This window comes from Cryptomeria japonica, chromosome 5, assembly GCF_030272615.1.
Source record: "Cryptomeria japonica chromosome 5, Sugi_1.0, whole genome shotgun sequence".
Lineage (NCBI taxonomy): Eukaryota > Viridiplantae > Streptophyta > Pinopsida > Cupressales > Cupressaceae > Cryptomeria > Cryptomeria japonica.
The window spans coordinates 61,085,293-61,108,117 of NC_081409.1; the positions used below are offsets into that span (position 1 = coordinate 61,085,293).

Here is a 22,825-nt window from a genome sequence, read left to right on the forward strand (position 1 = left end):
TGAGAAAAAGGTGGGAGGATCCTAACTAACTTGAGAGATTTTCTCAACCACCAAGACTTATTCAATAACTAACTAAGACTTAAATAACTAACTAAGAATTATTCCAACTACAGCCCTAATTGGACACAACTTGTAGTTGCCTTACATGTAATTACAAAAGTGCAAGTAATGTGTAACTTGCATTTTACAAAAAATACTTTTACATGTAACTTGTCAAAACAAAATTACAACTAAACATTACAAAAGTGGAAAAATACAACTAAGTGTTGAAAAACACTTAAGTTGCATTACGTGAAGACACGAATCCTTTAAACTTCTGGATGCTCATTTGTAGTTCCTCGAAATTTGGTTCATAGGTGTTCTCAGCAACAACCATGGTCTTCACAATAGTGTCATGACATTGGAGGAGCGCATAGTTGTTTTTATCTAGGATAGACTGGATTTCATGCAAAAAGGCTTGGTATCTCATCAATATCTGAATTGAAGCGGCAGAGAATTGTTCGCTCTTCCATTCATTATGAATCCTCATCTGTAAATCAGCAAGAACTTCTTCTGGAATCAGCTCTCCATCCTGACTTACTATGTTAGAAGAGGCCCTTTCACAATGTGAGACAATATCATGGAAAACTTCACCCCAGAATCATTTTGCATCACTGATCTCCTCAATGAGAGATTTAAGAACAAGGGCCTTATTTTTCAGGAGCTCTTCAAATTCCAGAAACATGACGTTGGCTGAGATGATGGCATGCTCCTGCAAAACACTTAGCTGTTGTTGGGGCATGGTACGTCCAGATTGTCAAACTTTCTTCAACACTTTCCAGATTCTTTTTGAAAGTATCAGAAGTCTGATCTAGTTTCTCCTCAATGGTCTCTAACGTAGACATTATCTGAAAAATGTCTTTCATTACCTGTGCACATAGATCATGAAGCTGATCAACCCAGGAATCCAGTGCTTGTACCTTCTGAGCAGCCCTTTCTACTCCATGAATTGATTCGAGGGAACCAGAAGAACCTATGGAGTTACTCCCTTCAGGAGCAAGTTTTGTGATTTTATGAACGGCTGCCATAAGTTGTCGGTTTTCATCTTCTAGCTTGTCTTTCTTTGCTAGAAGTTCATCACACCTTTGCACCAGTGAAGCTACAGAAAACTGAGCATCATGTTTAATAACCTCATGCCTTTGTTTGCCCAATTCTATCCTTGTAACTTTATAATCAACAGCTAACATTTCTTCAAGTGGCTTATCTGCAATAGGTTCCACAATTTCAGCTACCTTCATCTTGTTGCTATCAACAGTTACTCTGGAGATAGTCTTGGCTTTCTTAGCAACTTTGGATCTAGACTGTTTCAGTTTGTGATAGTCGAAGGCATCAGGTGGGATTTCATGCTTCTTCCTTTTCGGGGTAAAAGAACTAAGCCAAGGAGGCAAACTCATCAACTCCCCTTCATTAGTAGCTGTAGGCAAAGGAGAAGCAGTTTCTGTTTGAATCTCCATGGTCATCCTGGGGAATATTTGTTTGGACAGCGACCACGTTTTGCTCAGTTACCGATGGGCATGAAGATTGCCTCATAAATTCTTCAAAATTAGAAGTAGAAGTATCAATTTCTGATAGCTGGATGCAAGTAGGAATATCCTTGGGAATTTCCAACACAGTCCTTTGTTGATGATCAGGAGATGGCTCATATGCTGAAATGGGAATAGCATTCTGAGGAGATTCATCCACAAGCAAATCAGGAGGAGAAAGAGGCATCTCAATGAAAACTGGAGGAATAGTCTCAGGAGGAGAGTCTAAAACTGGAGATTTAGGAGCATCATCAGATTGCTGCCACTCCTCTGAATTATCTAGATCAACCACTCGAACATGAAATCATGATTTTTCATTCCCACGAACTGTTGTTTCCTCAGGAGGAAGCACTACTGCTCGACTTACTCGCAACTTGATCCTTGTGCCCGAAGATGATTCACCCTCCTTATTGTCAACCTGAATCTCAGACTTACACCCAAGAGGCCCCGTAGAATCATCTTCTTTTCCAGCCTTGATTTTTATAAGTCTAACAACATTATTTTTCAACCATGCATTAGTGTTAGCCAAGATAGGCTGAAATCTCTCAAGGATGGATATGCACTCTTTGTGCGACCTTTGGATCAAAGGAAGTGGAGCTTCCTCAACCCTTCGTGAAATGTATTCAGGATCAAGTATGTGCCCATCATCAATCATCCCTTGTGGGATATCCACCAAGTTCAAATCAACAATTTGCTCAACAGTGAGCCTGCAGTAATCTATCTTCAGAACTTTGGCTTCTGTGCGGAGATCTATCCAGACGTCCTCAATGCGATGCACATGCACAAAGGATTTCTTTATGTTTTCCTTCATACCCCTGTAATCAAAATCAACTCTAGGTTTAAACTTTTTGAGCTTCATTTCCTGTAATTCAGTGTCCATGGCCTTAGCTTTCACAGATGTTACAAGGGAATACCGGCCAATTTTCAATGGATTTGTGGTAGAGATCCCCATTCCAACCTTGTGTCTAGTAGACTGGAAAGTGTGGACAGCCATGATTTATCTTCCCAACTCCATAAGAATGATCTTATCAGTCGGGTATCTGGGAAGCATATATGGCTGATCACCATAGCATCCTATCCTCATATAGGTGAACTTGGGAAACTGCAGAAATAAACATCCATATTCGCATACCCTTTCCCATGCCTCATCGAATACTCTTTTGTTTCTAAGAGTTCTGTCAAATTGACACATGAAATATCCGAAGAATGCATCTTGGGCTCTTTTGAAATGCAATCTGCTGGGTCTCAACGGCAACTGGTCATAATATTCCCAAACTGGTATAAGTGAGTGATCACCCTTGGTAGAAAGACCTGGAAAGTGTCTAAGTGATGCTGCCAAGTATACCAAATACAAATTCATGAAGAAAGTCATGTTGGTAGGGACTGGTGCAAGTTGTTTATACAAGGCATCGCTGATGACTTCTCCCCATGAAATGTGATGAGACTACCTTATGAACATGATGAACTGGTACATCCATGGCTCAAAGACATTAGAATACTCGAGGCCCATCATCTTGCTGAGAAGGGTTATGGTGTATCCTCTTTCCCATTTGAAATCGCAACGGTACAACATCGCCCACCTTGAGAAGGAGGCTCGTGGCTCTTGGATCCACCTGTTGATACGTCGCTTGCAATCTTTTTCCCTCTTCATGTAATACTTTGCTGCACTTTCTTTGGAGATTTCCATGTAAACAGGTGCAGGAGGTATTCTGAAGACCTTCTCGATCGTATCTGCATCAAGACGGATTATAGCTTCGCCATCATCATTTTTGATGACTCTTAACTCTTAGTCAAAATGATGGGCACAGGCGAGAACAAACTCAGGTTCTAGGGCAGCCACCGGGAAAGAAGATGCATGATGGATATGGCTGTCCAACAGCCGCTGCAAGTTATCATCTTGTGGATCTTCTACCCTCTTGACGAATTCTGACATATCCATGTGCCCTATTTTTGTATCTCTAATACGATCCAAAGGGGAAGAAACTTGGGAAGGTGATACCTCATTCTGTTATTTGTCATATTTGTACTTCATCTTTTTTGAAACTGGATATGCTGACAAATATGGCATTGATTGTGTACCTGGAATACTGTGATGAAGACCTAAAAGAGTTAAGGCAACATCAAAGTCAGTTGCAAATATCATTCTTCCTTCTTCAAATGGGAATTCAAATGGGAAAAACTTCGATTCTTGAACTTCACGATATTATTGGAGGAAGAGGGGAAATATATAGAAATGGGAAAATCTTGACTTTGACCAATTTCGGATCTTGGGGAGATTTTTGCAAGTATACAAGTAGGAAAGAACATACATGCAATTGGGGTTTTAAAACCCAAATGCAAGTACACTTGTAAATTGGCAAACGGAGAAATGGATGGAAAATGAGAATGACTTGCGGAAAATGATGGAAATAAAAAGTACGGACATGGGAAACATGAATGGATAGAAATGGGAAAATTCGGGAATGTCATTTTCATGAAAATGGGAAGAACTTCTCAATATGTAATCCGGTTTTTAAAACCTGAATTAGAAAAGGGGGGGGGGTATTCATATTTTTCAACTTGGAATTTTAACCAAAAATGGTTAAATTCCTTAACCGTAAGGGAAGAACAAGAATTTCCAGCAAACTTATAATTGGGATTAAAAATCCCGAATACAAATAAAGAGGGAATATGGGAAGAACAATGCAATTCAAAAATTGCATACCAAGGGGAAGATCTCTCTCACAAAAATCAATTTTTGGGGGAAGAACAACAATTTCCAAAAATGCAACTAAGAAAACAAGAAAATAATAAAATGAAGGAAAGAAAGGAAAGAGAACATACCCTTCTTCAAACGGAAAACGCTTCTCCAAAAATGTAACAATTTTTGGAATGGAGAAGAAAAACTAATAAAAAGAAACAAACCGCAATCCCCAAACCCTTGCCACGTTTTGCAAAAAATGCCTTATATGAAAAAACGTGGCAGCAAATGAGTGTAAAATGGCATGGAAAATGCTTGAATCCTCCTTAACCCTCAACGCCTTGGCATGAAAGGCAAAAACGAACTAGGAGATTGCAACTTCGTGGAGATGTTGTCCCCCAAAATGTAGCTCCAAAGAAACACATGGTACACCGTCTTGGCAAAAAATGAGGGTTAATCATCGCTAAAATAGCAGTAACGTGTTCTTTAACACACATAAATTGCCTTGCTATAAAATCGCCTCCTTATTCCTTGAATTTCTCCACAAAAGTTTGCTTTGAAATCTTCAAAAACAATTTTTCCTTGCAATTCGGGTTTTTTGGACCAAACAACAAGTTCGATTTTGCATAAAAGAATGAAAATCGGGTTTTTTGGAGAATATAACAAGTTTTAATTTTCAGTTTTTCAACAACAAAGCCAAAATCGGGTTTTATGGAGAGAAAGACAAGTTTAAAATTGCACTTTTTCACTTACTAGGCAAAATTGGCTTTTTTAGACCAAACTGCAAGTCTCAAATTGTCACTTTTGCACTTTATAAGTAAAATCGGGTTTTATGGAGAGAAATGCAAGTTTTACTTGTAAAAGGGAAATAAAATCCCTACAACAAGTTATACTTACACACATGTAATAGGGGTTTAAAATCTCTATTACATGTAAAAACCATTAAAGTAGGGGTTTTTGGAGAGAACTACAAGTTTACTTGTAATTTAGCCAAAAAATCCCTATTTTAACTAAACAAGCCCTAAAACAATAAAAATAATAAAAAGAACAAAGGGGAAATTTAAAACAAATTACAAGTATTCATCCTTGAATAAAAGTGCACATGTAACAAGCTGAAAATTCCCCTGCAAAGACCAAAACCATGGACATCATTAAAACTTGCAGTTTGAAGAAAATTGTCCACCTGTAGTCAAGATTTTAAAACCCCAAATTAAAGCAAAGACATAGCAAACGAACCCAGAATTTGATGAAATTCAAAACGTAGTTTGAGGATGGACTAAGGAGTACGCCAATTGAAAGATTAGTCGAAATTTTGCATCGGGAAGCGTGCGATAGAGTATTTTTTTTCTTCATTTTTTCACAAAATTTTTATGTAATGGTCCATTTTTGGAAACAAAAATGAGGACAACATGCTTTTTTTGCTTCCTCATTTGACTTTGTCTCAGATGCAACAAGAGATACAACTACATAGGTTCTTTCTGGTTTCTCCTTCTGCTTCAACACTCCTTTTTTGGATGAGCTTTAACCTATTGATGAATCCACCGGAGTAGGGGAAGACTTAGTTTCCTTAGGCTCTGACTTCGAGGAAACCGGTTCAGTCTTAGGCTTCTTTGATTCCATCTCTGCCTCCATTTGAGCCTTCTTCTCCTTAGGTTTCTTGATAGCTTCTTTGGTAATGCCCATCCGACCAGCTACAACCTCGGCCATTTTTGTTACTTTTTTTTCCTTTTAGGTTGAGTGAACGTCTTATACAATTCCATATCTTTCTGCTTGAATGTGCCAAATTTTTTTTTCTCGAGGGTCAACCAGTTTTCTCAAGAGATGCTGAGAATATCTTTCAAGAGTTTGAGCATCAACCTGATAACCAATTGGCATTACCAAAATTGTTCTTGGTTCTACCGCCTCCATATGGCACTGATCTTTGTCAACCATGAAGCAGATAGTATGAACATATTTATCCACCACTTCCTTAGGGATCCTTACTATATTCTTCATTTTGCCTTGGAAGGTTTTGAGGAAACTCTACAGGGCAGTTGACTGATTCTTTCTATATCCCAATCTTTGCAAATCTTGTTTGATCTGAGTGGCTACCGGTAAGTCATATGCCCATTGCACTCTACTTGTCCCGAGGATCTCATTCATGAAGTATATTGCTAGATAAATAATCAAAGAACCAAATTTGAAGACATTCTTCTTGTCAGTTTTGATTTTCTTCAAATTGCATAGGAGTTCTTCTTACTGTGCACAAGTTATACTCATATCCTCTTTCACCTTCTCATAAATTGTACATATCGCAGTACTGGAGATCGAATTCAATTTTCTAGATTGATAAACTTTGTATCCAATGATGCAAATCTGACATAATGCTCTAAGATATCATCAATCGCCATTGACCTTCTATCAAATTGAGCACGGGTTAGCTTTGTGACAGTTGGATTTGTTACCTTCCTCGAATTAGGGTTTGCACCAGTTTGATTCAGGCATGTAATTACATGGATTGCCTGCTTGGTTATCTTGTAGGGTCTGTCCAACCATATGAATTCATCGTGCACAGGGGTCAAAATATACCTCATCCATTCACCTTCATTGAATGTCAAAAAAATTAACAAACTGTGGGAAATCCTTCCTCTGTAATTGTGGATATTTCAGTTTGGGGTTTCCAACTTCATCCATTATCCACTCAGTATACAGGGTTACGACATCCTTGTTTCCGGTTTCCTCAATTGTGCAGTGAATGTATGCCCTAACATCATCAACGTGTAAATCTTCGTATGGAACGGGCGAAAATGCACAATTGGGATCATCCTCAACAAACTTAAAAGGATGTCGTTTAAATTGAGGCCTTGCTCGCTCAAAAATTTCTACTACCAGAGGATTATCTATAGAAGAAGATGCCATTTCTAAAAATCTAGGGTTTGAAGGATGAACGCGCTTCGATAAATATCTTATTCTTCTGTTGGATGCACAAGAACTCCTTGTCAAATCACCTTAAGTCATCTGATTGCCTTGAAAACTGGTCCGTCTCGCTGTGCAGCTTCAACTCTTCGTTTGTGATGTAAGAAATGATTCACATTTTGCCTCTTTTAACTTTGGAAACCCTAAATTTAAGTTGAAATAAATGCTATTGTAAAACTCAACCGAATGTCTTGTTCAGCATAGTCTAATCAACCGGATGTCAAGATCGACATGATGAATTCTGGATAATCATCTACAAGCATCTGCAATCAACCTTGATCGATCACAATTGTCTTTAAGGGGGTTGTGCAAGATTGTGCATGGAAATGTCACCCCCTAAGGCCAGATACCTTAGTTACCAGATGAAGATCCTGCACCGGATTCAGGCGTAGATCCATCGTTTGTTTTGGATTCATCTTTCCTGACCCACATCTTCTCATGCTTGATTTGGATCTCTTCTATCTTCGTCTTGCCCTTTTCATCAGCTTTCTTCTTGTCTACCCGAGCATTCTTGTTTCTACACAATTTTGGGATGTGACCAGTTTTGTTGCATGCACAAAAAACAACATTTCTCTGCATAGGTCGGAAATTCATCTGATTTGGTCTCATCGTGCATTGATTGGAAATATGTCCAAACATCCCACATGCATAACATCTGTTGTTTTGAAAATTATTCATTACTGCTCTGCACATGTTTGACTTGTGACCAAAGTTATTGCACATGAAACACTACCTCGTAAAGGTAGGACTATTGTTCATATTATTCATTCCATTGTTCGTCCTACTTCTGCATTGATTCGCCATATGACCAAATTTATTACAAGTGAAACATCTACCATTGAATTTATAGGCATTAGGCTGTCTTACCGGAGGATTCTTTCTCTTCTTATGATTAGGCTTTGCATTGCTATGTTCAGAACCAGAGGGTTCTCCTTTCTCGAATCCAAGTCCTCTCATGTCTTTTCCATGTCTCTGACTGTCCAGCATCTCATCCATCCTTGTTGAGCTAGCATTGAATTTGTCTTTTTATTCATTTGCAGTAGCAAGTTCATCTCTTAGGGAAACAATCTGTCTTTCAAGTTCTTGACCATAATTCCTTGATTGTGTCAACTCATGCTTCAATTGATCATTCTCCTAGGTAATCCTGAAGCATTCATTTGATCTGTCTTTCAATGATTGAGTTAAACTTTCTTCAGTCTTCTTCCGGTCTTCTAAAACAATCAAGGTAGTGAGATCCAATGAAGGACATCCCCGCCTTGCGGCCTATAACACAGAACACCATGCAAGATATCGACAACCGTTAACACAACACAAGATCTAACCGATAAATAGGTAAAGAGCAACTTAACCTGTAGAAGCAACACACAATATAATCGGTAAATAGATAAATGAATCACAGTTATAGACATTTAATGAATTACATAGGCCTTCAGCGAGTACACACGCTAGACCGTAGCCCAGGATTATAAAACAATCCTTACAACACAAATCTAAGATCCACAGATCTTCTGTTCGACAAATAGGCCTCCGGTAACAGTCTGCACTGTTCTGGACTGATCTGGACCTTAGTCCATCCGGACTTCAGTCCCCCAAGACTAGAATCTCTCCGGAAACTACATCTTCGTTCGATCTCTTCCTCCTATCTCCATCCCGCAAAATAAATCTCTAAAATTTCCCTTTATACCATCCCCAAGCGATAACAACTCGATCTAGTAGACGAAAGACCAATCGGTTCATGATGAAACGTGTAAACGATAACATGTCGGCCGAAATCACCAAGAACATCTTCAAATGCATAAAAATTCACGTGGTCCATTGGAAACATCTGGCAAGGCCCAAAACAACATCGCTCAACGATCCGCAAGTTCCGGAAACCACCCGCAATCCGATTCATCTTTGCTCCATACACTGAAAACCAACCAGTAAGAACACACCAATAACAGACTGATACCGGGATCGATGTCTCACTGAGAACAAATCCAAATACCGGTTTGAACTACTCCAGTGCTCCTGTATCATCTTCAATCTCCATAGTCAGTGTCATCACAATGGATTGCATCTCATTCTTCAATACAACATTTTCTCTAGCAGGCTTATTACATTCATCAGCTTTGTCTTGATTTTCCATGCTTTGATTTTCTTTCTCCTTCAGCTTGTCCATCTGCTCTTTCCTCTTGTCTGTTGAAGTGTTCACTTGATTCTTTAAATCTTTAATGAAGTTTTTTGTTGCATTCAAGTTTCTCTTTAAGGAACTTATTTCATTTTTTGCTGCATAAAGATCCTCAAGTGCCACACAAAGATGTCTCTGCAAACTGGAATCCATTGATTCTATCTCTTGGACCTTCTTCAAGCGGTTAGGCTTCCTCAGGAGAACTACGCTCTGATACCATTTGTTGGAATCAAAGAACACTAAATGGAGGGGGTGAATCAGTGTTCTACCAGTAAATAAATCTTTAAACTTATTCTCCATCGTTTACCTTCTTTGCCTTCTTAAGTTCTTCACCTTGTTTTGCATCTTTTCCCTTTTCATCTCCTACCTCCTCAGCTGCCTTCTTAGATTCAACATTTATCACCGGAGGATTCTTATAAACTTTACCAAAATCATTAACCTTTTGAGTATCGGGAGTATGATCTGCAACTGTATTTTGATCATTTATCTGCACATACGGAGCGGAGGTATCATCCCGTACATGCACTTCCAGAGGGGGTGTCAGCTTTTGCCGGATTTACGTCATATTTGTGCTTTTCCAAAAATTGTTTCAAAATTGTTTCTGTCTCCTTAGCTACTTCATCTATCTTTTCAAGCATAATCTTATTTACTCTCTTTTTGCTTTTGAATCTGTCTTTTGCAATCTTAAGCAATCTGTCAGCTTTAGCCTTAGAAATAAGAGAACACAAGTTAACTAATACATATTCTTTTATTCTCTCATCCTCCAAGCTAGCCATATGCTTTCTGGCATCCAAAATATCATACAGACCCATCACAATCATAGATGACTTTTCTATCAAGGCATTTCTATATACATTCATATACAGTACAATGGCTTCCTCTATTGCTCCTTGGTCATTATCATTACAATTCTCATTATATAGATATATTCTTCAGATTTCTTTTGTTTACCACTTCATCAACTATTTCACTTAAGGACAGTGGGGGCACAACAGTATAAGTACCTTCTACTTTACCGGATTTTAGAGCTTCATCAAGCTCAGACTTAGGCTTCCTAATCGGTTGAGGTCTGCTTGATTGTTCAGCTGCAATTTTCTGCTTCTTGCTTGTCTATCCTTCACTGGATGGTGGCTTCCGGACTACCTTGGCAGAGCTAGCAGTCTTCTTAACTTCCCGCATTGCTTCATCAGACTTTGTTTCTTCCTCAGCAGTGGCCGCCACATAGACTCTCTCAGGCTTTCCTTTCTTTCTCTTTTCTGCTCCACCAGATGATTTAGTTTGAGGTTTAGGTGGAGGGACAAGCTTTTGTTCCCAGAGGAAGGTGTTGACTTTGTTTGCCTTGCCTTTTGAGGAGTGGAGGTAGGTTTAGTCTTCTTAGGTTGGACCAAACTAAATCTTAAAACTTATTCTCAGAGCACCAAAAGCAAATGCAAGAATGTAAAATGCAGAAACACAAGATAATCAACCACAAAATCATAAAACCAAAATTTTACGTGGAAACCCGGAAAGGGAAAAACCACTGTGGGATTGGAACCCCAATATTCATATACTATGATCAGGAGTACATAAATATTACAAAGGGGGAATGCACATTTATTCAAGATCACTGCTTAGATTACAATATGGAAGTCTCACTGACTTACATATCATTTACAATGGGAACTACAATGATTGAACTTGAAAATAGCATCAAACAGTGCCTCGATGAGTTGCGGTTAGGTTGAAAAAGTCTTACTCTAACACCTCTACAACTTTGCTCTATTCTGCTTGTCAGTCAGCTACCGGATCAAGTTTGCGCACGTGAAACTTCGCCCAATAGGTTCCTTTGATTATCACTTGGTCATACCATACATTAAAATGATCTTCTACATCGATCATATATATCCGTAATGAAAAATAAAACATTCACTAAGTCTGCCAACCATAATATGCAATGTAACGTGTAACCTTTCGGATCACCAAAACATATGCGGATCAACCAAATAGAGTCTAAATGATTATGATCCCATGCACGAATCTCACCATCGCAATCGCCACAAAGATTTCGGACCAAAAGTGCTCAGCATATCCTGAAATACCGGAGATAGATTATTGGACCACTTCCTCTACTGTTTACCAAAATACATAACTACCGGATAGAATTTCTAAGGAGAGTTGCCATCCATGACAACTCTAAACCATTATCCATACACTAGAATCCACCGGATGAGTGTCCATTGCCAACAGTTCTATTCTCTAGCCCTGTGGATAACTTACTTTGTTATACCCTTGTTCTCAGTGAGTTGATCAACTTCTTTCCTTACCCTCTTCTGCATACCGGGCTTAGCAAATTGAGAATGAAAACTCAAACTTTTATCGTTATAGGTACCAAATCTCTCTTCCTTCTCATCTACCGGCTTGTTCAAAAGATGTTGACAATACATGTCAAGAGTATTAGCATCTACTTTATATCCCATGGTGGTGCAGACACGGTTAGGAGGGACCTCAATGAGATTTATCCAAACTACGCAACAATGCTCAAACACAATGAAAGCAAGACAAGATGATGGAGGCAATGCAGAACTGATTGATTATATCATGAAAATTGTTTACGATCTGTTGGCAACAGGTGGGCTACAAGATTCGGCACACTGGCTTAATACAAACGTGCTTAATTACAGTCTTGGTCAATACCGAACCTCTTAACCTCAAGATAGATCTTTTCGATTCTAACTTCCTACTACTACAAACTAAATTACATTGATTTATATGGTCTAGAGGGATCCGGTTGGCCCAAGAAGAATCAATACAACTATGAACATGATGAAACATGTAAAACCCCCAAGTTGGCCTTCTCCAATGAAAATCCTCTGTAAAATACAAAGGAAGAAGTGGGGATCAGAGGTAAGGTCCGCCACATGCCAAGGAATGTTGGAAACAATGAACTGGAGCTCCGCAAGCTACGGAATGAATGCGCAAGATTCACCAATAGAAAATAGGTCTAAGCGGTTCTGGTGTTTTAAGCCAAAAAATTGTATTGGAATTTAGATGCGATAACTTGCCGGGAAAAGATCCAAATGTCCCGAGGCTCAGGAATAATGAAAATAATCATGTTTACAAGCAAAATCTAGCTCTGGAAGATCCGGTGAGCAAATGAAAGAAAATGCAGAAAGAAATGTTGAAACTATAGAACAAATAATAAACTAAAAGAAATATTTTTGGTTGATGCAAGATTGCCAAGTACCGGGGATGCTACTGCATCACATAGGCATGATCTATACTGTTCTAGGTTCTACCGCTTCCATTAGACATTGATAAATCTCTACCATGAAGCATATGGTGTCCTCATATTCTTCTACAATTTCCTTTGGAATCTTCTCTGTACTCTGCATCATGCCTTCCAGAATGATTTGAAATAGCCCCACATAACAACTTTGTGTGCTTGTCCATCACCCAATCCTTGCAAAGTTTCCTTATTCTGCACTGCCACCGGTTTATCATATACCCACTCTACCTTAACTACACCGGGTATCTCGTTCACGAAATAGAGTGCCAAACAGAAAATGAAAGTGGCAAAATTAAATACGTGCTTCTTATCTTGCTTTATCTTCTTCAAGCTGCTCTTCAATTCACTCAGCAGTACTCCGCACAAGTCATACAACTTGCTCTCCTTTAGGATTTGATATGCTGTATAAATTACAGTACCGGAGACTAAATTAGCCTTGCTAGATTGACGTATTTTGTAGCCAGTCACCATGGATGCAAATCTCACATCATACTCAACAATATCACTTATTGTCATGGATTTGTTGTCAAGCTGTGAACCGGTTACCTCTGTTACAGTTGTGTTCTTCACATTTCTCAGACCAGGGTCTTCATCGGTAGCATTCAAATATGTTATCGCCTTGATAAAAGTCTTAGTAATCTTGTAAGGTTTATCTAGCCATATGAACTCATCATATACCCTACTCAGAATATACCTAACCCATATGGGTTCATCGAAAGCCGGAAAGTTCACGAACTGAATGAACACTTATCATGCAAAGATTTGAATTGAGGTTTAAGATTGCCCATACCATCAATCATGTGCTTGGTTTATAGAGAGACAATTTCCGCATTTCCGAGCTCCTTAATACTGCAGTGAATGTATGTCCTAATATCCTCGACATGCAATACCCTGTACGAAATAGATGAGAATGCACCATTCAAATAGCTTTGTTTTTGCTGCACAAACTTCTTCGCCACACTCTTCTGCTCTTTCGCTTCTCTCGCAATGTGAAAATTGAATGTGAAAATGCCCTTTTATCTTTCGAATACCTAACTTTAAGGTGCAATAAATGTTGAACCCTAAAGTCATTCCGGATGCCATGAATCTCATGAGCATTGTACCAGAGCATCATATCAACATCAAATCTTTCAGATATCTCTTAGGAACATTTGCACAACCATTTACAATCATCTGCAACCATCCGCAACCGGTTATAGATCTCAGACAGGGGGTTTTAAGGATCTGCATGAAAAGCTTCCTCCTAAGGCCAAAATGCCTTAGTTACCGATCAAGATCCAACACCGGAATCAAGTGCGGACCCATTTGTTGCATTTGATTCTTCTTTCTTAACCCACATCTTCTTGTGCTGCTCTTTGTTCTCTTCAACCTTCGCTTTGCCCTTATTATCTACTTTGTTCTTGTCTATTGGAGCATTCTTGCTCACATTCTTGCTTCTATAATATTTTGCAATATGACCAATTTTGTTGCAAGCATAACAAACAATGTTGTTTCTTTGATTTGGCGTGAAATTCTCTTGATTTCACTTAGCTCTGCATTGGTTAGCAATGTGTCCAAATCTCGCACAAGCATAGCATCTTACATTTCTCCTATTTACCATACTTTTGCATTCAGTTGACTTATGATCATATTTATTGCAATTGAAACATTGACTGGAGAATGATGTAGTACTTTTATTAGCTCTTTTTCTACATTGACTTGTCATATGATCAAATTAATTACAAACAAAACATTTACCATTGAATTTATAAGTGTTAGACTGTCTTAGCAGAGGTATCTTGTTCTTCTGATGATGGCTTTGACCAGATCCGAAGCTTTCTCCTTTCTCAAATCCAAGGCCTCCCATGTCACGTTTCTTTTGACTTTTCAGCATCTCATCCAGCTTAGCCGAGCGAGCATTGAATTTTACTTTGTATTCATTGGTAGTGGTAAGTTCATCTCTCGGAATTATGATCTGTCTTTCAAGTTCTTGCTTATTATTCTTGGATTGTATCAATTCCAGGTTCAGTAGGTCATTTTCATGATTCAATCTGCAACATTCATCAATGACTGAGTCATGCTTTCTTCACTCTTCTTCTTGTCTTCAATCTCTTTTGTCAGCTTCATCACAATGGATTGTATTTCTTTCTTCAGGACTGCATTCTATCTAGCAAATTTCTCACATTCATCTATCTTGTCTTGATTATCAATGCATTGCTTTTCTTTCTCCGTAAGTTTGTCCATTAGCTCATTTCTCTTCTCTCTGGATGTCTTAACTTGATCTTTCAATTACTCGATGAGATTTTGAGCATCTCTTAGATTTCTTCTCCGGTCACTTGCCTCTTTCCTTGCTACATCTAGGTCTGGAAGTGCCACAATAAGTTGTCTCTGCAAACCGAAGTCCATTGATTCAATCTTTCGGATCTTCCTCAAGCTGTTAGGCTTCCTTGAAGGAACTAGGATCTGATACCAATTGTTGGAATCAATAAACATTGATGCGGGGATGAATCAGTTTTCTGTAATTAACAACCTTCTTTAACTGATTCTTTGACCACCAGATACAAATAAATAAAAGTAAAGTGCAGAAACTGAGTGCAAGCAAACATAAAACCGTAACATTGGAATTTTAACGTGGAAACCCGAAAAAGGAAAAACCACGGTAGGATTGGAAGCCATAGTATTGTAATACTGTGATCAGGAGTATAATAATATTACAAGAGGGGAAAGTACATGTATTCAGGCACATCGTCTAGAGCTCACTGCTCAATCACAAAGAGGGCTACAACCCGGAGGAAGGCTCACTAGCTTACAAGTGATTAGAAATGATAAGAAAATTGAATAGTAGTATCTACATATGCCAAAAAGTAGTTCCGGTTAAGCGCACGTAGTCTTCTACCACTGCTCTGTCTCTGTGCTCTATTTTGCTGCTCTGTCATATAGTGGAGCACTAAACTTCCAACAATCGCTCATTTAGACTGTTTTTTAAGAACATAGGGCAGCAACAGTCAGATATTTTGATGTCATCATCAAGACTGTTGCTGTTGCAAAGAATTCAGCTGGTCCAGATCCTGATGAGTTGCAAAAATCAATTGATAGATTTCAATCTTTCATGGCCTGAGATAGAAGAGAATAGGACGTGTCTCATGACACTTGAATTTTGTTTTATGTATTTTCTTTTGGACATATTACATGTAATGTCCAGACTTGTTATTACAAGTAATTTTATCACTTGTAATCTTGTAACTTGTAATTGCTTGTAAACAAATTACAAGTTGGTTAGCAATAGGACTGTAAAATGAATAAGTCATAGTTAGTTGTGGAAAAAGTTTCAGTTAGTTAGACTTCTCCCACTTTTTTCTTTGAGCCCTTCTCCTATATATACAGGAGGGTTCCTTTTGTAATGTTTATCTTTTTCAGCAAGAAAGAACTTAGAAAACTCTAGAGAAATTTACAGTTATAAAGACTTTATGCTTCATACTTATAAATTGTTTTCTCAAGTAATATCAAGAAGGCTTTGAGTTTCTGACTTTGTGTTGAAGTCATACGTTTATATCCATTGTGTTCTTATGAAATAGTGGCATATTTTTTTGCAATTGCTTGAGATTGTAACTAGATTGTTGAAAGGAGCTATAACCTGATTTCTTGCAGACTTTGTGCTGCAAATAGTTAACGTTAAATTAGTGTAGTTAAGTGGTAAAGTTTGAGAAGAGTTGCAAGACTTTGTGCTTGTGGTTGTTCCCATTTGAAGTAGTTCAGAGGTACATCATATTTGCAGACTTTGTTCTGTTATATGTTGTATATTATTCTGGTTTTAGTCATTATGGAAAGATGGATAAGATAGTGGAAATCAAAGACTTTGAGCTTTGTTTCTATTTTCTCCTCTCGGGGGGGTGGCAAAAGACTTTGAGCTTTCACGAAAACTTTACTTCCTTTTTGTATAAGCATTCTTGTTGTTATTAAAGTTCTTTAAGCTGCTATATTGGTTTTCTTAACTACTATTTCTTTTCTAGGAAGAGAAAAGAATATCATCTTTTCTGAAAAAAGAGAAAAGGATGCTATCCGACCCAAATTAGATTAGTATTTAGTTAGTAATAGTAGAAAAGGTGGAGCCTTCCCTTAAATTAGGAGAGTTTTACATGCACACACTATTGTTGAAACCAAAATTTTACACATGCTTCCAGGAGCACAAAATTTTCAACCAACATAACATATAGAAGAATTTAGATACAAATAGTGGAGTTTCACAATGGATTCAACCTTTTTATTACGTTGCACTATCAAAGTAACAAGGGTCATCCAAAGAGAACCTAACATAACACAAAGACATATCAAGCAATATATCACAGGGGAAACACTATACGAACAAGGAAATATAGAAAAGAGAATCCATGAGATGAATGAAGCTAGTCAAGCAAATCATCTGCGACACTGTCTTGCTTAACATCATTTAGGGATGGTGGACAAGATTCAAGATTAGCAACAAAGAGCACGGTGGATGGAGCTATTGAAAGTTCCAAACAAGGACCATGCTCTAATGATGAATCAGTTTGTTTGTCACTAGTAGCTAGGATTAATGCTTTTGAAAAATATGAAGATAACTCATGATTAATCTCAACAAGCTCATACATATCATCAGAATCATTAGTATCAACATTGTTAGCATCATTATAATTATTACCATAATCTATGTCATCATCCAAATTAATCATGATAGGATCTTTAACTTTAAAAAGTTGAACCATCATTTTTATTAAACATTTTTAACTTAGGCGTTCTGAGTTGAATTTCCTCCCTCGGGTTAGGGAAAGGCTGGACAAATGGGACCAAATCAACATTTGGTGTCTTCGGGGAGGAAATGGTTTGGGAAGCAAGCTTGTGAGCCTTACCATGATGTCTTCGTTGGTGTTCTCTCGCACATCTCTATTCATTTCAGTTTTACTTGAAGGTTGAGGATCAATGAACTTAAGCTTCTTTTCTTGCCTTATAGGGAGGGAAGGGAATGATCCCCAATAGTTTGGGAGACAGATGATGCCGAGTGTTTTCCTTTATAGGATGTAGGAGGTTGGACAGTGGCATATATAGGAGGAATAGAAGGAGAAGGAAGAAGACCAGGTCTGGGATAAGGAAGGAATATCTATGATTGTAGGGTCTCTAGGTTTACTCAAGGTCGATATTATCTCACTTTTTCATTTTAGGTAAGATAAGGAAAGGATATAGTTTCAAGCCTTTAAAGCCTCGGGTTCTTTAGGCCAATGGTAATCAAGTATAATACAAGACAAACATACACAAGACACGACAAAGACAAAAGACACGCAACAAAATGGGTTAGTACTAAAACAAGATGCTGCAAGTCAACCAGTGAGGGAGACCGCGATAATCAAAATGTCTCAGCCACTAATATCATTTTCCGAATGCTATTACAAGAACACAAGTGGTCAGATGGAAAGAGCAAGAGCATGTGTTGAGTGATGAACCATGATCCAACAGCTAACAAAGTTGTGAGTTCATGGGAAGGATAAAGGAAAGAATATGGACGACGCATGCTAGCAAGTTGTGGTATGCTAGGTGATCCATCCGATAGAGCAAGTGAGAACATGGACTCCACAAACTAGCACGTAGTGTTATGCTGCGGGCTACATGGAATCATGAATTCTCATGGGATAATAAGTTGTGTTATGTTGTGTGATCAATGTAGGAAGGAAGAGTTGGAATAGTCTAGCAAGAACTGTGGAATCATGAATTCTCATGGGATAATAAGTTGTGTTATGTTGTGTGATCAATGTAGGAAGGAAGAGTTGGAATAGTCTAGCAAGAACTGTGATGTGTCAGAGTCACTTAGACGAACATGCAACACAAGGAAGGTTGAAAGGTTTAGCAAACTATGTTATTCTAGTCAACCTCGCTTAAAGGAGTTGATATAGGAGGATGAGTTGATATATTGCCATAGCTTAGTAATAATTGTGTGGATTGTACATTAAGAACTTTGCATAGTTTTATTGACCCAACTAAATGGTGGAATCAACAATGGACTTGTTACTACAAAAAGATTACTGTTAGAAATTTCGATGATGACTCAATATTTTGATAATATCTCAAAATTGTGTCGAGCAATTCCAAGGGACTACCTTGTTGAGATGCCTACTAATAGTCCCGTTCCCTTATATTGGTGGCAATGTTGTCAGGTTCTTCTGAAATAGGAAGTTTATAATTTTCAAATATGAAGAAGATATGTAACCAAAGTTTCTCTTGATTGACATTTTTCTATCAGTTTTCTGGAGTTTCTGTTTTCCTATTCTGGGCTATTTTTGTTGTACATCTTTCCGACTGTGTCTGTTAGTGAAGTTGTGCTGTTATGTGGAGGGCTGTGGTATTCTTCTTTATATAAGAAAATAAGGCTCTCTGTGAAAAGGAGATGAGCAGCTTCACCATGATATTTGGAATCAGCATTTTATTTTCTGTTAAGTTGACGGTGCTGGATTTGTTTGTTTGTTTGATTGATTTGTATGTTTTCTCAGAAAGCATGAGATCATTATGTTTATTATCTAAAATTGGTTCTTTAAGTTTTCTGTTAGAGCTGAGTTGCAGACTCAGAGGCATTTATGTGCATCAAGAGGATATTCTCGCAAGCATACTTACCAATAAGTGATGTAACTTTGATCATTTGGTACCTTCAGTTTATGCCAGATATTGACCTTGGTGAAAGTAATGATCAATCATTTTCAGTGCCTTATACTGAAAAAGAGCAAAAATCAGAATGCTTCGTGGTCTGTGGATACTCAGATGGAATCAAGGGATCATCTTAAAATAAGATATTGAAAAGTTGCGCAGACCACTAATTCACTTTATTCCGATGAAGTGAAAGCAAGCATCATTTCTCAAAAGAATTCAATAAAATGTTATATTCTATTTTCATTAGTCCAGTGGTATACTTACTGATAAAGGCTGTAGCCTTGATTCGTTGGCAAATAGTGATTCTGCCAACTATTACTCTTAGTCAAAGTCATGAACGCGTTATGTAAAATAGTAAAGTACACAGCTTTATGGCTTGTGGACAATCGAATAGAACAAAGTAAAAGGATATTGTAAGGTCCGAAATTGACAAGGGTCTGACACCTTGAAAAGGTTTGTAGATCATGGATTCACTTTTATCTGATTGTGCCGAAGTAAGCATCAATTGTCAGATAATTAATTCAAAAATGGCGGGTCATTTATATTTACAACGTCATCAATCGTGATCACTAGATTGAGTGCCAGACCATGTAATTAGATAGATCAGTGATTCCTACCGAGATTGCTTTGAAAGTGTCAGAAAACTTCTCCGGTTTTGGATGAAGTAAAGGCTGATGGGCCCTTACCGCCTTCACATATTTCAAACGAAAGGATTAATCCTAAAAGTTAAAATGATTGCTTCAAATTAACGGTAGCAGGAAGGTGTCGCGGTGTAAAGAATGACAAAAGATTGGATCAATCCAAGTTCGGCAGGCCGTTGATTTTGATGTCGTGGCATTATAATTTTAAGATCCATAGGCTTCCTGTGTTTGAAGAAAAAAGCCAAAGAATTGGGCTCAAGAAAAATTCCCGCTTGAAGACTCCTGATAAAAGTAAGCCGGGAAACATGCGTCTAATAATTTTCAAATAGAATAAAGTGATTCGGACTTGTCTTGATGCGCGTAGAATGGCAAGAACAGGAGGATTCTCACAAATAGATTTAAGGAAGATTCATGGCTTCGCATCGGTTCTGAAAAGGTAAAGTAAAGCAAGAACTTGATTGCTGGAGTTGAAGCATCTGTATGCTGTGGAATGCGTTTCTTTAGTTCGAAAATGTTTTGATTTTTATAGTGCTTTGAACAAATGCATGCTTGTCAGCTATTTGTTATTAAGATCATTCCTGTTATTGTAGAGGGAATTGAGACAATGTGTTTCCAATATTTCTTTAGTTAACATTTCAATTAATCTGGCCTTTTAGGACAAGTGCAATTGTGTATTCCGTTTGAAATGCATAATAGAGGTGTTCTAGCTTTACATTCTACTCTTCGTTTAAAGTATATATAGTTGGTTTAATAATCATTAATCTATTTGTACAATAGTAAATTTCTTATATTTGCATTATCTTAGATTTTATAAATTTTGTCCATGTAAAATATGTGGTGGTATAAGATAAAAAGGTCTATACATTCTACCACATTGCTTATTTTTTTTAGTGCATTATTCTAAAACTCTATTTACCCCAAACAGTAGTTGTAATTAGAGTCGGAATAAAAGAAAACCGCACCGTCCTGGAGGGTTGCTCAGTTTTAGTTATTAAGACTTTTGATTGTTATAAGTAGGATTTGATGTTTCAACAATTTTACAAACCAACAATTTTTCATGTCCATTGAAGCCATGAGTTTTAGTGGTTTCAATAGAAGCATTCCTAACTCTATAAGGAAACCTACCTGTGTTGCAGCAAAATCTTATTCATTATAACAAGACAAATAATATATTGCCATCAGCTTGAGAAGATTTCTGTCATGTGCAACATATTGGAGAGATGATGATTTTTTAAATAAAGAGGAAGAGAAAGCTGGCATGACAACAGGTGATGTTGATGGTGTGATAGATAAAGAGGAAGAGAACTGACAGAACAGCAGGTATGTAGGTACAAAACGGTCAACTGCTTAAGTTAGGTAAGCATAACAAATATCCTGAATTTTACTTATGATACCGTGCAACTAAATAATTAGATGCCATTAAAGAGGTCAAGAATTGACCATCTTTTTGTTGCGGTCTTGGAATTTTGCTTTAAAAGGTACAGGTTGTATAATAAATTTACACTAGGTGACAGAAAGACTTGCTTGCTTATGAGAAGAATGCAAATTAGGTATGGAAATATATGTTTTCTAGACCTTTCTTAATTATTGTAGTTACCTCGAAGGAGAACCAGAGAAAGATCCCACACTAGATGAACAAATCCTGGTCGTAAACATTATTCTGTCTCGAAGCCGACCACTATAACCTGTAGTGATTGTCACTTTGGACATTTGAAACTTTTATTGCTTGAGATGTGGGTAGTTTACTTAGTTCCCATTAATCAATTAATGCGTAGACATTCTTGTATTAGTTGTAAAGTATCTCACTATTCCCATTAAGGAGATTCAAGTTGTTACCCAAGATGTAGCTTTCAAGCTATTTGAAGCATCATTTAGAAGAAACGGTTTGAATTGACTAAAGAATTTAATTCGAATCTCAATTTAAACTTTAGGTCTACTAGGGGAAGGAGAGCACTTAACAAGTAGTTTAAATAAAAAGCATACCATTTATCGTTAGTAAATCAGTTAACTACCATCAATACAGCACTAATGGAATCAATTTCAAACATAACACACAAGTATAGTTGTTATGATGGTACAACCCAAATATTTCACTCCAATCTAAAATATTTCAATGCAAAATTGTTATCTTAATGCGATCTAGGTGAGGCAATAATCTTCCTACAGCATATGAGATAATATTATTGGCTGACAATAGCTTTATTGAAGTAGTGAAGATATCGCCTAGTACTATAATGTCCCTATTTGTAGAAGTCTGTTCGAAAGCCTCCTAATCCCAGACCTGGAAAAATAAAATAGATTAAAAGTATTGTGAGAGGATCGTATGATGAACTTGTAGGCCTTAAGAGGAAACAAGTACAATATATTCCAAGGTCTTATTATCAGCCTAATTATAAACCCAAATATCACTCAAGCTATAAACCAAATATATTCCCGGAATCTAAGAATTTCACAAACACCAACACTTCACTAATTCCCCAGTAGTTCAAACTCAAATTGAAAAATGGTGCCTGTGAAAAACAGAAATAAAATTTGAAGAGAAAAATCAGTGGTGTTTCCGTTTGCTGATTACAGATGAGCTGATGCGGTTCTATGTGCCTTCGCTGCCATGAAAAGTGCACTTGATAATTTGTTTGTCAGTTTTCTGTTTGCAATTGTTTTGTTTCAGAAACATCCCAAAAAACCTCTGCAGTGATCGATGCACGTTTTGTTACTCTATAAAATGTTGAAGTCTCATTTTGTTGTTTGATGAAAGTCTAATGATATTGATGTATAGCACTTTCATTTTCTAGGATGATCGATACGTAGATTTTCTTGTTCAAATGTATGTTATAGATTTGTTTTCATTCAATGCTGTGTAATCATGTTATCATTTTGGGTCTATATAAATTCTTCATTTAGTAT

The 22,825-nt window shown here is 37.5% G+C and overlaps 1 protein-coding gene across 23 annotated transcripts in view; it reads left to right on the plus strand.

The window, feature by feature from the left end:
* LOC131032791 (uncharacterized) overlaps positions 1-22,825 on the plus strand; it is a 207,053-nt gene that overhangs the window by 40,862 nt on the left and 143,366 nt on the right. For 12 of the 23 annotated variants that reach the window (XR_009372523.1, XR_009372521.1, XR_009372509.1 and 9 more), the window contains exon 3: positions 21,058-21,241. The exons of the other annotated variants lie outside the window; for them this stretch is intronic. The gene's annotated coding sequence lies outside the window, so the exon portion shown is untranslated. The remainder of the gene's footprint in view (positions 1-21,057; positions 21,242-22,825) is intronic. 23 annotated transcript variants of the gene reach the window in all.